This window comes from Pelodiscus sinensis, chromosome 30 (genome assembly GCF_049634645.1).
Source record: "Pelodiscus sinensis isolate JC-2024 chromosome 30, ASM4963464v1, whole genome shotgun sequence".
Lineage (NCBI taxonomy): Eukaryota > Metazoa > Chordata > Testudines > Trionychidae > Pelodiscus > Pelodiscus sinensis.
The window spans coordinates 7229026-7234415 of NC_134740.1; the positions used below are offsets into that span (position 1 = coordinate 7229026).

Below are 5390 nucleotides of genomic sequence, written 5' to 3' on the forward strand. Positions count from 1 at the left end.
GGGCAGAGGCAGGGGCAGATTTAAACAGGACGCTGACTCCCTCATTTGCATACCCCCTCCCTTATAAGAGACAAGCTCCTACCTTGGTGACTGTGGGGGATGTTTCTTGGCCTTATAGAGCGCGTCTCGGACCGGCCCTCGGGAAGGGCGCGCAGCGCCTGGGCGGCGGATCCGGAAGATACTTTTCCCCAAGGGAGAAGCGAAGGGATCGCCCATCCCCCCACCGCCTTCCCCTGACCTGACACAATGATACTAACCCGCCATGTGCAATTCAGGCGATGCCTAATTTAGGGGGGGATTTCACAGGAGCCCCAGAGACGCATCGGGCCCTGTCTCAGTGGGAACCCTTCGGTGTCCTTCGTGCCCCCGACCCCTCCTCTCCCCTGCGTCCCCCTGCGCATTAGCCTGTCTGTGAGCGATTGGCCCCGCCCTATTTTACAGCCCTTAGCCACGTGACTGTCCCCATTGATCTGGGTGCCCGCGCTGGGCTGAGTGACGTCATCAATGGCCGAGGTGTGGAGTCTTTTATCTCCAGGGTGACAGCGTGAAATTGTGGAACCTTATTGCGGGCGGCCCGGGAGGTCTCAGCTCCGCCCCCTGACACCAGCTGAGCTGGGGGAAAACAATCCCGAGTCCCTTTGCCAAGCCCCAGCTTGGGGGAGCCAAAGTGCCAGACCTTGGTGGGGAGGGTGACTCAGAACGGGATTCGCCCCGGATTGAGGTTCCGGGAGGAGGCGATGGATCCCTGCACCCAAGGCGAGACATTGCCCGGCAAGGGATAGGTTAGCACAGGTGTCACGTTTGTGTTACATTCACCCAGGTGCCCGAGCCCGGAGCCTGTTTCTCTACTGCCCCCTCGCGGCTGCCGTGGGAAGAGCGATTCCAGAGCCTGGGATTTTGCGTCTCTGTCAAATGAGATGAGTAAATTAAAGGGACAACGTCTCTCATTTCTGGACTGATTCCATTGTGATCCGAAACAAAATTGGAATCTGGGTTCCGTTTCGGTAGGCAGCTTCCTCTTCGTCTAATGTCAGGGTTTGGTTGTGCCAGGAAAACTGGACGTGCCTGGAATGTGATTGTTTTCCAAAAGATGGAAAGGGAGGGGTCACAGAGAGGGGGGATGCGACACTCACAGTCACCACTGGGGGCAGTGAGTGCAGGGGACAAATCCTGCAGTGTCAGGGAGAGGCCAGCTGGGGGCAGAGCTCAGAATTTTGCCTGCCACTAGCCCAGGTAAGTGGCCCCTCTGCCCCCAGCCCCTCCCCCAGCCCTTGGTCCCAGTGCTGGAGGGCGAGAGAAAGACCACCGGTCCTACAGCTGTGCCTCCCTGCCCCCAGCACCACCTGGCCAGGCATCGCCGCCATGGCCCGCAGCACCCATGGGCGGCCCCTTCACCAGCAGCTCTAGGTTGCAGCATCTAGTCACAGCTAGTCAACCTGTGTACCCCCTCCCCCGGCTGAGCCTGGGAGTGCTGATGGGGGAGATGTGCTTGAGCCCTCTTTCCCCCCACTCCTGGGTCAGGACCGGGGAGCACCAGCAGGGGAGGCCTGCATGGCTCTCTCCTTTGCCAACTCCCCCAGACCAGGCCTGGGGAGCTCCAGTGAGAAAGGGCTGTGTGACCCCCCCTCAGACTCCTCTACCCTTGGCTGGCTCCACCCCCAATCCCTCCAATTCTGGGCCTCTGCCCCAACTCCTGGCCCTGGGATGGCCCCTCAATCATTGGGCTATTCTAGCTCCAGGGAGCACAATAAGGATGTAAAAGACTAGTGGAGAAGTCTACTATCGGAGAAGCCTTTGCTTTCTGGATAGTATTTTGACTAGTTGCTATAAGATAGAGTCAGCAAAGGGGGAAAGGGTACAGCAGTATGGCCACTTTGGAACCCCCATGGATCAGCGTTGGGCAGTTGCCCCTTTGAAATGCCACCCTTGTGTCTTTCAAAGGGGCAGCCTTGGAGCCCAGGCATTTCTCCGAAATGGGGAGGCTCCCCATGGCATTTCCCTGGGGACTCCCCAGCTGGCCCCAGGCTCCTAGCGGCATGACGTGTAGCATGGAGACTGGGATCAGCAGGGGACTGTGAGTCTGTGACGGCGCGTTGGGGGTCCCCCGTCTCCTGCACCCCGAAATGGCACAAACAGACTGCACCAGCCAGTGGAATAGAGGAAGTTTATTGCCTCTCCAGGATACAGCACAGCACAGATGGAATCTGGTCACAGAGCTGGGCTAGGATGCCTCAGGCCCCCTTGAGATGGGGGAGACTGGGCCCCTAAACTCCAGACCCTTTCCCTAGGCTGTCTCCTCCATGCTCCCAGCCAGCAACTAACTAACCCTCTTCCGCCCTGCCCCCCAGCCAGGGCAGCATTCCACCTTCCTTTGTTCCTCTCCATGGGGGGTGTCTGGCCACTGGTTTGCATAGTGACTCATCCTGTTTTGCTGGGTTGTGGTACCCAGGACAGCCAGTGGGGGTTACCCCAGAGCCAGCAGCATAGAAACCAGCCAGGTACCCCCACTACGTCACAGTTCTCCCCCCTCCGAGAGCGAACTGAGCAGGGTCACTCCGCTCGTGACCTAGGGAAGTTCGGGTCCTCTGCGTGGGAACCCGCCCTGGGGACGGCTTGGGACAGCGATTGGACTGGAAGCAGCAGTTCCAATAGAGAAAGGCTTCTGCTCCGTTCTGCCCCGTAATCCCGGGCTCCGTGTCCAAAGCCTGAGCTACCCCAAACCCTCCCCCGGCTCCGGTGACTTTTCAGAGAGAAAAACAAGGAAGCGGAGGCTTAGGAATTTCTTAGGAGAGGGGGGATACAGCGGCGATGCGGGGTTCGCAACGCCCTGTCTTTCCTATCCCCAGTCCCCGCACAGACCGAGCGCGGGAGCTGTTTGGCTGTTTAGAAACCCGCTTCCCCTTTTTGTGCCAGGCCCGGCGTTGCTCCGTGTCCGGGGTCGGTCCCCGCATTTCCCTCCTTCCCCACAGACACTCACAGCGGGGGGCGGCGAGCAGGCAAAGGAGAAGCAGCAGCGGCTCCATTCTCCGTATCCAGCAATGAGGGAGGCTGGTCTGTGTCCGGGCAGAGACTGCGGCTCCTGGATCCGGGGTTCGTATTTACACAGGAACCGCCGGGGCAGGGATTTGCACGCGGGTTGCCTCGCCTGGTATAAAGGGCGGGACGCAGCTGTGCAGGGAGCGGAGTGCGGGGGGCGGAGTCACACTCCTCTGCATGGCCCAGCGCGGGACCCAGAGTCAAGTCGGGTTCATTGGAATCCCCAGACCTGCCATTGGTAAGAACGTGGCTGAGGCCGCAAAGACACGAGCGCCGCTAGGCACTGAGCATGCGCACAAACACACTGTGGATTGGCGGGCTCCAGACGCCCCAGACGATGTAATGTACCTGGGGCTTGGCCACTGGCGCAGTAGCTGCTGTGACGAATCCGCCGGGACCCTTTGAAACTGCCCAGGCGAGCAGCAGGCACAGGCGTGTGGGGGGTGGGTGGAGCCCCCTTGGGGGAGGCGAACCCCCAGCTCCGCTCCTTCCACCCGCACCCTCCCTCGGGGGCCAGAGCTGACCCAGCAGGTCCCAAGGATACCGGACCAGGGCGGTTCAAGCTGCGGTTTCTTGTGAAGGGTCTTTGCGATCCTTCCGGCCAGAGGGGTTTTATGTTCTAATGAGAGTGGAGGTTCTGGACACAACACAGAGCCTGCGGGGAAAGAGCCAATCACCGAACCGCCCTGAGTCCAGGCATTGCTCTAGACTCTAGTTGTATATATCTAGAGTCTAGAGGAAGGTGCTTTGTTTCATTCGCTTTGGTGAGAGACCAATTTACCGAACAAACCACTTGCATGTGTCCGGAATTACGGGGCAAGCGCAGTTTTCTGTTGACAGCCTCAATGCCGTTTGCCTCTGTTGGTGGAGAAGACCTGGCCTTTGTCTCTGACCCAGGGTTCGGTTCCCGCAATGAGGGACCTTTAAGGAGCGAGCTTTCAAATTGGGCGTGTTTTTAGAGATAATTTCCAATCACATCTGCAACAAACTGCAGCTTTTAAAAAACTGATTTTGACAGCGTTTTGAAAAGTCAGTGTAGGGCAGGAGGTGACGGTGCTGCCTCAGATAACGCTGTGAGCGAACTCATGGCAACTGCTGAATTGTTTAGTGTTAGGGGAAAGCAGCTATTAATGGGACAATGTCAGATTGGAAGGAGGTCTCTAGTAGGACTCCCCAGGGATTTATTCTGAGTCTGGTGGTCTTTATTATCTTTAGCAATGACCGGGATGTAGCAATAAGAGCACAAACCAATATAAAATGAAAAGTGTCCATCAAGCCATTTCTCACAGAAAACGGTTTATAACACGCTGGAAAACCTGAGTTTGTACAAAACATCAAAAATGAAAGGCTGCTTTAGAGCTTTCAGTACAAGTCTCTATTAAACCATGAGAAATCACGGAAGGAACTTAAAACGCAAAAAAATAAAGCTTGGTGATATAACGAATAAGGAACATCAGTACGAATACAAAGAATCCAATTCTTTTTTTTATTGAACAAAGCTGTCCAGCCTCCGCAGAGGCCACCAAAAATTGCCGATGCCGACTGTATTTCAAGTCGTCACGGCGGGATATTGGGAAAAGTTTTCAATTAGCAATAATCGCACCTCGGATTAACCTCATCGGCTACAATATTGCCACTGCGCAAAAACAATGAAACTAGCCCCCGGAGCCATCACCCGGGGCAGGCTACGGGCTCCCAGCTTAGGGCGAGGCCCGGTACCGTGGCGGGAAGCCGGATACAAGTGCCCCAGCACCGCTGCCTCCTGAGCCCCGGCAGCCCAGCCAGACCCAGCGGGCTTGCGGGGTTCGGCTCTTCTGTGTTGCTCAGAACCCTCAACTGGCCGCAGAGGCCTCTGGGAGCGCGATGGAAATGTGAGACTGACGTCACCGGAGGGATCCAGCCTGTGGGCTCCAGAGTGCTGGCGGGAGGCAGCGGAGAAAGGAGCGGCTCCAGAAAATGGCGGGGCCGGCGCAGCCATCATCCACTTCCTGGCTTTGCCTATTTGGAACCTCACCTGAGCTCAGGAGTGTTCTAAGAGCCCCTGCCCCAGCCTCGCGGGAGGGTCCACTGGCCGTAGGAATAAACTGATTCCGGGGGACAAATAATGAAAAACAAGGTCAGGGGGCGCTGGTCAGAGATTCAAAACAAGGGAGCCAGTTGGGGAGCCAGACACTGGCCCTCTGCTCCTCAAAGCTATCGCATGAAGCCAGAGGATGCTGCCCACAGTAACTCTCCCAAGATACCTGAAACTGTGGCCAAAGATAGTAAACTGCGGTCTTACTCAGCACTCATGGGACACGTTCGTGTTTTCTCCGCACAAAAGCCAAGGAACAACGCGCACGCAGTCACCAACA

The 5390-nt window shown here is 57.1% G+C and overlaps 1 non-coding gene across 1 annotated transcript; it reads right to left on the reverse strand.

Annotated features, from left to right (window-relative positions):
• Window positions 1-4543: 4543 nt before the first annotated feature.
• On the reverse strand, window positions 4544-4684 carry LOC112546242 (U4 spliceosomal RNA). Its single transcript, XR_003089886.2, has one exon. It is a non-coding gene; the product is annotated as a U4 spliceosomal RNA (small nuclear RNA).
• Between the last annotated feature and the right edge of the window lie 706 nt (window positions 4685-5390).